Here is a 12740-nt window from a genome sequence, read left to right on the forward strand (position 1 = left end):
CATGTAGGCATGGAACTTTTCTCAGGGAATATTACACGGAGGGGTTTAAGCTGAGCGCCAAAGAGGAAGGTTTTCGGGATTGGTTTCGAGAATGAAGTTGGTAGTTTTGCAAAGCACAATTTATTTATTTTGCAATTAACATTCACTGGCCGAATCGAGCTACAAAACATTCAGGATGTTGCTTCCTCTGAATTCCAGAAAAGAGTGTCCTCGAAGAAAACTTTCCTGTCCTTTAGTCACAGGACTTCCACCCTTAACTTTCACAAACAAATGATCTATTTGGCCAGTAATTATGCGATGCTCCCATTGGTCAGCTCAGCCCTAGCTCACGTGGACTATTCAAAAACCTTTTAGCCAGCGGGTGGCCCTGCCAGAATTTTGGCGGTCACACGGTGCCATAATTCTTGCCTTTACAGTCATTGATTGTTTAACTTTTTTTTTTAAGTGTGAGTGAGCCTTCTGCACTGAATGCAGAGCACCTACCAACAAACTGACCCCTGGCCTGAAAAGGACGCACTTGCCTAACATGTGAAACGCGTAAAATTTTATTATTTGTTTCCAAATTATATTTATTTACGCCTCGCCGAGACTCGAACCCAGAACGCGCGGTCACAAGCATCACAAGAAATTTCATGAATCTCTGTACTTTTGTGTATTAATGTTAATATACTGAGGTTTATTTTACAAATATTAAATTCACCGCAAATTTTTAGTGTACGTTTTAGATTTCATCGGCATTCGTTAAAAAATTCCGAGGCTAAACACGATAATATCATGACCTTTAAGTTACGAGTTACTTTTAATTAAAATTAAATTATTTGGTTATTCCGTCAAATCACAATGTATTTAAAATAAGATACTTAAAATAATTAAAATATCATTCTTTGTTCCATATCGAATAATCGATTTACAATTGGAACAGTTACAGCATGTTTCGGTTTTATTAAACCATCATCAGGTGTAAAATTATATTAAATTTAAAACTCAATTACAATTTTTTACAATTTTTCGTAGTGTAGTTTTTGGGAGGTCATGTCCAGATATTTTCATATAATAGATCAACTTTATTGTTTGAAGTGATGCTTTTGATGTTTACATCGGTCTGTGAAGTAAATGATTCAAAGAAACATAATTGAATATGGATGAATATAGAAAACAATTAAATAAATAAATAATATTATAAGGAAAGTAAAATAAAACACACCAGAGATAAAATAGTAGACAACACAGTTGTGTCTGGAGGTGATTCAGAAGTATGTTGTAACTGTTCCAATTGTAAATCGATTATTCGATATGGAACAAAGAATGATATTTTAATTATTTTAATTATCTTATTTTAAATAAATTGTGATTTGACGGAATAACCGAATAATTTAATTTTAATTCAATAAATCACAATATGACGCAACTACACTATTTTATGAGTTACTTTGCGGAAGGAACTCGCAAAGCAACTTGCTATTAAGTTACAACTTGGCGGTTTCATCGGAGTCAGCGCTTAATACTGCACGCCAGCGGTTTTCCCAGTGTGTTTTGATATCGATGCTGAAATACATTTCATTTCTAATTTTTGTTACTGTAACTCCACTGTCCAATTGGGATACCTCCATTTATGCCCATAAGAGTAAATAATAGATGCCTATTGGTGTAATAACAACGAGATGACCAATAACGATACGCGGTTATTCCGATAATTTCCCCCTGGAGTTGAAGAGAGAGGTCACTGACGAGGCACAGCGATTTGACTAAATACTGTATATACACCAGAGGGTGTTGAGGGGGTTGGGAGGGTGGCAGGACCTGCCGAAGCAATCATGAAACAAAACATGTTCAAAAGTCTGACTACACATTTGATAACGACCATTACCTTTAAAAAAAAAAAGGATTTTTGATATGAATCTATGTCTCGAAAATTAAATCCAAATGTCCTGTTGTTGTTACGTATCGTCTGTAAAAATCATTTGTACGGCACATCTACGCATGTTATAATCTAACTTCAGCGAGATATATAATTCGATTTCAAAAACAATAACCGCGAAATATGGTTCTAATTGCACGATATTTCATTTTGCTACTACATAAGAGACCCAGATCACTTAAAACACAACACGGCGTTTAACTTGCTTAACAAAGTACAGTCCACGACTGTAATCTTGAGACTTCAGGGCGATGATATCGCCCTGATGACGGCAGTATGACTTCTGAAACGTTGGTTAACATCTACCAAACTACACGGCGCAAGAACCCAGAAGACAGAAATCTTCATACTCATCGCCCTGATGATGGAGGCAGTATGATCTCTGAAACGTTGGTAAACATCGACCAGACTATACGGCGCAACAACCCAGAAGACAGAAATCTTCATCGCCCTGATGACGGAGGCAGTATGACCTCTGAAACTTTGATTAACATCGACCAGACTACACAGCGCAACAACCCAGAAGACAGAAATCTTCATACTCTGATGACGGAGGCAGTATGACCTCTGAAACGTTGGTAAACATCGACCAGACTACACAGCGCAACAACCCAGAAGACAGAAATCTTTATCGCCCTGATGACGGAGGCAGTATGACCTCTGAAACCTGTATATGTATAATTACTTAGCCAATTTATGTACCTCATAATTATTTTAACTTACTTAACTGGACCATAGACAACAAGCTTTTATTTTTAAATTTGCAATTCTTAATTTAAGTTACATATAACTCAGGTTCAGAATAAGAAATATGTCCACGAGTGCGTATAGATGATCGAGAATGTCTCAGACATGTCGTCCAAAATTTAATTTAATTTTCTTAATAACATAGAAACATTGAGTGTGACGAATCATTATTTATAATATTTATAGGGAATAACAGCACAATAGGATATATTATTACTCTAGGTCTCTATAGTGGTCTCTTTCCTTTATGATTTCCGAAAAAAACTTTGGTTGTGTCCATGATTTATAACATGAGTCCTTCATACTGCTTATGTTTGTCTACGTTGATTTGATGATAACAATATATTTTATTGAAGGGAACAAATTCTGAAACTCACCATTATTCAATGGCATCGTTCTTCGTGTTCGTCGGAACTTGTTCTCGAACGCTCTAAATCCCATTTTATTTCAGTTTGCTCATAAGCCATTAAACGCATATGAAACAATTACATTTTTGTCATTAGTGTTTCAAACAAAATATAGGAATATTAAAGACTCTAAACTTAACAGTAACTAGGATTCTTAGATTTTAATATGCTCCTAACTTGTAAGAGATTGAGGTTTTCATGATATTGAAAATGTTGTTATTAATATTTTCGATTTTGGCACTACGTAGACTTATAAGTTAACGCATCTCAACCTAAAAGACTATAGTAAAATTTTTCCAAACTTTACTATAAATTTAGTTTTGATCCGTTGTTAAATATTAACTTTGCATATTTTAATGTGTTTTATTGTATTGCGATTATTATTTTATTATTTAGTGTTCTGTCTGACGACAGGTCCATATGAACAGGATCCTTCCATCCTTTTCTCGGACTGGGACCTGTTCATATACGTTCTTGGCAGATGATCCAGAAGTGGTTTGCCATTGCCTTCTTCTGCGTGTGAATGGAGTAATTGTTGGGATGCCACGGAGAAACCGGGGAAGCCCCCGGAGGAAAACTCCGTGTTGCCAAGACCACGGCCTTGCCCAACACAAATTATAAATTCGGGCACCGCCGGGAATCGAACCCGAGACCCCCAGGATTACAAGGCCAACGTTCTAACCGCTAGACCACCGTGGCGATATTGTATTGTGATAACGAGACGTAAACTGTGCTTGTTTTTAAACCTTTATCCTCATTACCGTCTAAAAAATGGAGAATGTTCTAAATATCTCACGGTATTTTACGTCTATGTAGATTCAAGTCTGCGACATGAAGAGATTGAAAATAAAGTTATTTTTGTCTAGGTTGACAATATTAATTTAAGCCATTTGTTTACTGTTTAGAAGCATTAAAATTTTAGAAGACATCATTTTCAATATATTTTATAAATAATTGTTTTATTATCTAATTTTTAAACACGCTGTAGTTTCTTCTGATGGAGGGTTTCCTTCTTTTAACGAGAACGAATTTCGCACTCCTAGTGCAGACATTTGAAATCTGTGTTTTTAATTACTTTATTTTAGGCTTTCGTGTCTGAACTAGACATCTGGCTTACACATGATTCTATTTATGCAGCATTGAAGGACAGAGAAATTAATTTCCGATTCTGAATGCTGAATGTGCGAGTAACAAGCTGTGGTAAAACAACACTGAGTAGGTTTGAATACTGGAATTTCAGTGACAGAGGCATGGCCCACCACCCCTCCTGTCGAACCAGACGCTTTTGCGCCATTGTGTTCTGCAGCCGACATCATGGAAAGGGAGTTGGGAGTGGCCAGCGGGAGTGGGTGCATTTGGTAGGGGATAAATTGAAGAAACAATGGGTACCGTATACAGAATTGTAAACGCTGTGATCAGGAAGGAAGCCCCAATTTCCAGCGCAATATATGGACGTACCCCATCTCAATCTGCAATACAATCAGTCGACAGTCACAGTCGGGCTGCTGGATCAGCAGATAACAGAATTCCATCTAACCCTACTGGACAGAGCTCAGTCACTGACAGCATGTGGCCCGAGATTGACAGCATTCGGGCAGCAAATACTCGACCGTATATCTAGTGTGCACGACGTGTGTGACTCTCATTTCATGGTCCCTGTATCCAACCCAGATATCAAATATAAACCTAGCTGATGTGTCTTACCCAGACCAGAAACTCCCCGGTAATAGCGCGTAGATTAACGTATTTATAAACATACTATACAATTTATATAGTAGTCGTCACCAAATTACAAATTTCAAGGTCACATAAAAGCCATATGACACTGAAACAGTGGTATCTGGACGACTGAAGATAGTTGCTATTAATACCAACGGTGTACCGTTGAAGTCTTTCCGTGGCCTTGAAACATGCAATTTGGAGATCGCTAACAAGGAATTATTAACTGTGCCCTTGTTAACAAGGTATTCGCATACCCTCAGTTTGCGGGCTGAGAAAAAGACTACAGGCTGCTCAAATATGGAATAAGCAGATGTTGACAGCCGACAAGGGGCGTTCCTCAGCATTGAACGTACAGTGGATGTGACGATAATATTTCATTGTAAAAATAAAACATGGAAAATAATGCTATATAATATCTTGGGTGGAGGGGGTGTGGACTGGATTCATTTGGCTCAGGATAGGGGCCGGTGGTGGGTTTCTGTTGGCATGCTAATGAATACTGAGGTTTAGAATGTATCGATAGGCTTACCAGTTATCGACTATTGTTTTCGAATAACACGGAAATCTAATCCAGTTTGTGGTGAGGTTTTGAAACAGCCAGCTCGGTTCTGTGGAAGATTCCCTGATCTGTCCCTAATAGGCATTAATGCTCACTAGCTTAAACTAACCGCACAAAAGGTTAGTATTCATGCAAAATGATTGAACCGACTTTTTTAAAACAAGTTTATGCTCAGTAGGATTTGAGATTTTTACGGTGGTGAATCTGAAGAGTGCTGTCTTCTGGGTTGTTACACCGTGTAGACAACAACCTAGAAGACAGTCATCTTCAGATTTATATTAAGTTATCTTCTGACAACCAGTAGATTTATATATTAAATCTTGTCCGTCTAATCACAATAAATTCTTATTAAATATTAAAATATTACAATAATTAACATTTAAAATATTTAAAATATTAATATCGAATATTTCAATAAAGAACATCATTTAATATTTTAAATGTTAATTATTGTAATATTTTAATATTTAATAAGAATTTATTGTGATTAGACGGACAAGATTTAAAATATACTTATTATATCACAATATGACGCAACTTTACCATCTTATGAACCAGTAGATTATCAATAGTAGACAGAAAGCGAATGGCTATCGGCTGGACGACCGGGTTTTAGTTCGTGACAGGAACAGGGACGTCTTACTGAGGCGATCAAAGCCGCTTTGGGACAAATTCCGGAAACATAAACTCTGTACTCGAAATAAGTAGTCTAAAGGAAGTTACTTTTCCCGGATATAAAGTAGTCGGAGCGTGTGTTCTCCACATACCTGCACAAAGCGTTTAGGTTAAAATACGTAGAACGTGAAGCCTCGTCAAAATTGTTGTTATTTAATGATGCTCTGTCAACTCGAGATGTTATTTCGCGTCGAATGGTCAATGTTTGTATAATCAGGCTGGTGTACTGTCATGTGGTATCTGCTTTGGCTGTCTGTGAATATCCTTCATTTCTGTGGTGACGAGAGACGTGAATGCAAACACAATCTGGAAAATTCTTAGGAAACGTTTGATGCATACAGGTATTTGCATATGAGTACTTTGGACATTTATAGATTCCGTTTTAATTACAAATGTTATTTAGGGATTAGAATTATGGATGATCATAAAGAGTAGATAAGTAGATATCTCGAAGAAAAATCTCTTATTACCATCACAAGCGATCGAATTTTGGTACATAAAAAAATTCCATACTTCCGAAAATTAGTTTCATAGAAAAATTCTTCTGGTGTGAGTTATTCTTAATAAATATTTATACTTTTGAAACTTTAGTATTTAATACTAAAGAATAACTTAGGAAATGCACACGGAGCATTGCAATTTCACCTTTAGCCTTCGAGATTTGCGACAGTGACATCATAGACAAACAGGAATTGAGGTTTTCACAGTGGTGACTACGATGATGGCTGTGTCCTGGGTTGTCCAGACTGCACGGTGTCACAAATGTCTGAGTGGCTGGAGATTCGTAGTACAATTATGGAAACCAAAGTAACCACAGTAACGAAGGTAAACAAAGTAACTACTGTAATTAAAGCAGCCTAATGTTTTCCAACTAGTAACTCCGCGCGCAGAAGAGAACGCAAATTTTCCATCATGTTTGTCCGACTTATGGACAGGTTTCAATAAACAGGTTTTGTAGATAGCAAAATTTTCCAGCACTAAATTTCGAAGGGATTCGATCAGCCATTCTCGATTTATATGCGATCTGGTCGTAGCTGAAATATTAACAGGAGCACCGCAGGGTCTTCGAGTTCAATAATCTGTAACATATCAGAATTTACACAACTAATTGTAGTCTCTAAAACCACGCCAATATTCTAATATAATCGTACTATGTAGTTGCATATTTCGGACGTAAGAAAAAGGTGACTGGCATCTGTTCACACACTTTTAATCAATTTATCTGAGCTTTATTGATATTTCTGAACAAATGCATTATCGAAATAGTAAGAAATATTGTGACAATGCAAGTAATACTGTTTTTAGCACATGTTTAAAATTATTCAGTTAACAGACAGAAGACGTTTGATTTGTGTTAGAGGCTTTGTCTTGTTTGTTTGCCGTCATATCCGACCTCTGTCCGCTACTCGTCAAAATATCAACGCACAAATTCATGTAAAATTCTTCATTTAAATGATGAAATGGCGGTTGTATAAACTTTACTCCTGTAGTTATTATTTGATAATTATATGTACGTATATTAAGTTCAATCAGTTCTGATATTGGAACGTGAGCTTAGATCCCGAACCTTGAATAGGAATAATAATAATAAGGAGTTCATTATTTTTTTAAATAAAACCTGCGAAATAAAATTAAATATAAATTTAAATTTACTTCCGTTGTTGTAGATGCAGTATATAGTCTATATTATACAATGAAACAAAGAAAAAACGAAGATGTATGATCTGAAGCTTTCACAGCGACTAAATATAAAGAATTCTTCTCGGGATACCAGCCGTGTCAGGTGATTGAGTTGAGAGAACACCGACGTTTCGAGAGCCATCTTCGTCCTCGTCCTCAGGGTACTAAACGTCCTGACATGGCTGGTAGCCCGAGAAGAATACATTACAAGATAGGAAGTATTAGCAACAACACAGAACGAGAATTAAGTGACTAGGTAACGTTAAACACTGCATTTGGGTGGCAGGGGGATATAATTACACTCGACGTGCTTGTCAGGGAACAAGAAAGTTCAATACAGTACATACATGGATCATACCTTCAACTAAATGTGTGCATTTAGAAATTTAATTCCGATATTAAAGAGCGGTTAGAACGCTGACCTTGTAATCCTGGGGTCTCGGGTTCGATTCCCGGCGGTGCCCGAATTTATAACTTGTGTTGGGCAAGGCCGTGGTCTAGGCAACACGGAGTTTTCCTCCGTGGCATCCCAACAATTACTCCATTCACACACAGAAGAAGGCAATGGCAAACCACTTCTGGATTATCTGGCAAGAACGTATATGAACAGGTCCCAGTCCGAGAAAAGGATGGAAGGATCCTGTTCATATGGACCTGTCGCCAGACAGAACACTAAATAATAAAAAATAAATTAAAGAGAATATATCGTTCCAAATAATTCTTGGTATTCAAATGTTGCTTTTCATTCAGAATGTCGTGTTTTTCTCACTGTGGTAGCAGAATCCTAAGTAGCTTCACCAAACTAGAGTCTACATATTTGAGATCCATTCTAATGTTATCGTACCATGTGTTTTGTTTTTCAAAACGACTCCCCACCAAAACTCTGTATGATCCACTGTTTTCTCCATTCTGGTGAAATATCTGATTTCCCGGCATGTTCTAACCTCTTTGATTTCACAACGACAACAATATTAAGTGACCTGAATAAATCATATAAAGAGAATGTTCAACTGACTGTAAAATATTTACTAAGTTACAGTTTACACACTTGTACGCACATTAATTTGTAACCAACTTCTTTTTAAACTTATAAAATATCTCTTCTTTCAATAATTAACAACACTACATTACTTTTTAATTACATTCTGTATCGATTCCTGAAAACAGGGTCATCATATGCCCTGAAGAAATACAGCTCCTGTGAAATTATGTAAACGCTTATGCACTCACGACTAAATATTTGCCTGTTTAATCGCTGGAGGACTTTGTACATCCTGCTTTCGTCTAACATCTCCCACTGATCACATGGACAGGCCTACACAGAGTAATGACCCACGTTCCAGCCACGATGTGTTTGTTCCACGCAATGGGAAATCAGTGCAAGGCAAATACACACCGCTACATTGACGAGGTTGGTTCTTGTTAAGATAGCCTGTGGGCGTCAGATCGCCTTGCACCTCTCGGTTGTACGGAACACCCCATTCATGTCATTCTGTACCCGCGGCAGTATTCTCAACAGTTGGCTTAGCAAACACCACGTCTATGGACCTATCATCGCTGTTTTTTTGTTTCAGAAAACTAACAAACCACTCCCTGTCTCTGAATTTTACGTGGTAGTAGACACGACAAAACTTTCTCTGTCCTCCTTTGGATGAAAATGTTTATGCGTCTTGTAATCACGTCTTTTCATGTCTGATGTTATAAATATGTAGTACGCACAATTACAATCGTAAACCTAAATAAAATAAACCGCTCGGAAGACCCATGTGTTGTTGGGGAGATAATATTAAAATTAATTTAAAAAAAAAATATTTGAGGATATATGGACTGAATACAGTGACACATGGCAGGCACTTGTGAACACGTTAATGATACTTTGGCTTTCATAAAGGATGGAAAATTCTCGATTAGTTGATGGACCATCAGTGACACAATAAGGTGCCTATTCCACGAGGTTATTTTCTATTAACTCATCAAATTATACATCAGCATGTTACATGATTAATAATTTCTGTTAATTTATATAAGAACACTAATACAACTGTATAGGTTATAAAACATAGAAATATATTAGAGATTAATTAAGAAAGGACAAAGAACATCATTTAATATTTTAAATATTTTAAATGTTAATTATTTTAATAATTTAATATTTAATAAGAATTTATTGTGATTAGACGGACAAGATTTAATATACACTTAATATATAATATATAAGAAAGGACAGTAGATAACAATTTTAGAAGGAAGTAGTCAAGACCTATTTTAAGTTACTCTTTTAGCATCACTTGGATATACGAAAATCAAGAGAAAGAACACTACTCTAGCATGCTAAGTGGCTCATCCAATACTGATCCATAATTATTATATTAATTTAAGGAACGCGTGTGCAGAGTACTGCAGTATCGACTATGTTTACTGAATGAGGTTAGTAAATGTCGATGTCGAGCGCTTGAATAACATGGCAGTTACCAAACGCGCTCTTTCTGGAGTCTGTGATAGAATGAAAGCTGTTAGCTTTTCAACCCTTCTCAGGAAAATTGGTAGCAACAGTACTTCTGAATGCAGCTCCGGGGGAAATTTCTAAAGAATATCAAAAAAGGACGCATTGCTATAGTAGCCTGTATTTCTCCTTGTCGCCATTAAATCGATATGTGCCATATGGCTGCCTGGGGAGGGGTGGTTGGCCAATGAAGTGGTTGAAAAATAAGGGTAGAACAAGTCAATTCTGCAAGATGAGATATATGAAACGGGGAAATTTGAAGGAGTCAGGGGAAAGTGGATATATATGAACTGAAAAGCCCGAGGTCCATATGGGGGTGCATATTAATGTTACTGTTTATTTTTGAAACACGACAACAACGAACCTTGCAAAGTCTCAAAGAGGCTTTAAAAATAACTAAATTATATAACTATGTTCTCGCGGTGAAACCTCACATACGTTGCCTATGGCTGAATGACACATTAAAAATCATATTATAAACTGCCGATTTCAAATTAAAAAATGTTCGTATATTTAACTAAACTAACTTAAAATTATGTAGAAATTATAAACGATATAATCGACAGATACATTTCCAGCAGGGGCGAAGCGACGGAATACTTAAAAGTTTAACATTAAAGCCTACAGTTTATTTACATTTACAGTGTTGTTTGATTTTAATTACAAACGTTAATCATCTAGTAAATGGACCTACGTATATTTACTTTTCGTCCCTATAACAAATTTATTATCTACTTCATTTTTAGATAATTATCACATTTACAGACACATCTTTTCGTTTCGTTAGAATATCTGTTAACAGAGCGTAAAAAAACTGACTGAATCAATAAACCAATCAAATCAGCCTGAAATTTACATTGTACTCTCAGGGATTACATTCATGTGCTAGTCTAACTCTATTAAATTAGTGCACAATAGAGAATTATGTCCGTCAGTATCCACGTTTAATCTCCGAAACTAAACAATGAATTTCTAAAGGTCTACAAGTTTATAAATTTCAAGGTCATCGTCTAGAACAGAATAAAAAATTGTTTTATTCTAGAACATCACAAAAAAATGTTGTTTTTGTATGGTATTAAGTTCGGGACAATTATTACAATAGAAGCTAGGGACCTAAGGGTAGGATTTGAATATTCAGGCAACTCAATAAATTTAGTTGAATAGTGGTTGAACAGTTAATCGGGTTGTTTCCATTTCAGATAATTAAATATTTGCAAGTTTTTTTTTAAAATTAGTAGCATATTTTTTTACACACGAAAAGTGTTTAATTTATAATAATCGAATTATCACATCTGGAATATTTTGCTTATATAATTAGTTTTTGAATTTAAAAATAAGATACAATGCAATAAATTTTCCAGTTAGCTTACTATTTTATTTAATTTGCATAAAAGTCATTTGCGATGAAATGCGACCTTTTTGTACCAATCTGATAATGAGAAATTGGGCGTAATTTATAATGAATTTGTTATAGTATATTTAGCTGTTTGGTAGAGAGAAACGACGGTCTATTTTTATATTTGTACTGTGCCCACATTTGCGAATGTTTTAAGTATATTAATTTATCGATTGACTGGTTTTACAGATTTGTCTCCCACAATTTCAATGCAAGATACAGGAGAACGCGCGATTCTGGCTTAAGTGACTATGACTAACCTATAAACTGATTATTAAATAATTATACATATTATATATTAGTTACTCATGATAACTGAAATTAAAATTTGGAGTAAATTTACTTAAAATAAAGAAACAAGCTAAATTTTGGAAGTGACATATCCATTTTTTATAAAGATGACCCATTTAGGTTTTGTTCAATGTGCGGGAAGACGATAATTGTTGGTCTTAAAAATCGTGCAATGCAGTTACTTCTGTTAACGCTAAGATTTCAGCCTTGTTGGCGATTTTACAGAATCTCCACTCTCCATCCAATTACACTGCCAAGCCAAATCTATATTTAAACTGGACATTGCTAATTGGAATACACAAACACTAATGAAATCTATACGATATTCATCACAACATCATTAAATAATATTAATTTTAATCATTAGAGCCAGTAATTAGTCATAGACTGCCTAGCTTTAATTAATTAAAACCAAAACAATTGCAGAAGATATATTATATACTCCGTTTATTGTATTAAATGACTTTTATCTGCGTGGTTTGAACTCCAGCTGACAAATTTATTCTTAGCAAAGAAAAATATATTGCTATAGAATACAGAATATATCTGATTTTGCCATAAAATTAGTTTCACTCTTACCTTAGATAGATGGAAAGTATAAATAATGTTTTCTGCATTTAATTATTCTAAACTAGAATAACACTTAAAAGAATGCGTCTTTTGATTTAAATAAAAAGAAGAAATTAATAATAAATTGAAAAATAAATGAAGCCTCTAGCGCCTTAATAAAACACAAGCTCACTTATAGATGATTGTATTCAGATCTGTAAATTCAACTGCACTGTAAGCTATAAAGCGAAAATCTTCCTTTAATCACTTCATGTTTGCGTACTGATATTATT

The 12740-nt window shown here is 35.4% G+C and overlaps 1 long non-coding RNA gene across 1 annotated transcript; it reads left to right on the top strand.

Annotated features, from left to right (window-relative positions):
- Window positions 1-7722: 7722 nt before the first annotated feature.
- LOC110836519 (uncharacterized) lies at window positions 7723-12253 on the top strand. The gene is made up of 3 exons (XR_002545330.2): window positions 7723-7964; window positions 8876-9119; window positions 11797-12253. It is a non-coding gene; the product is annotated as an uncharacterized LOC110836519 (long non-coding RNA).
- Window positions 12254-12740: the final 487 nt, after the last annotated feature.

Source organism: Zootermopsis nevadensis, unplaced genomic scaffold, assembly GCF_977971745.1.
Source record: "Zootermopsis nevadensis isolate Lab colony 2312 unplaced genomic scaffold, Znev_1.0 Znev_ptg000021l, whole genome shotgun sequence".
NCBI classification, from domain to species: Eukaryota; Metazoa; Arthropoda; class Insecta; order Blattodea; family Termopsidae; genus Zootermopsis; species Zootermopsis nevadensis.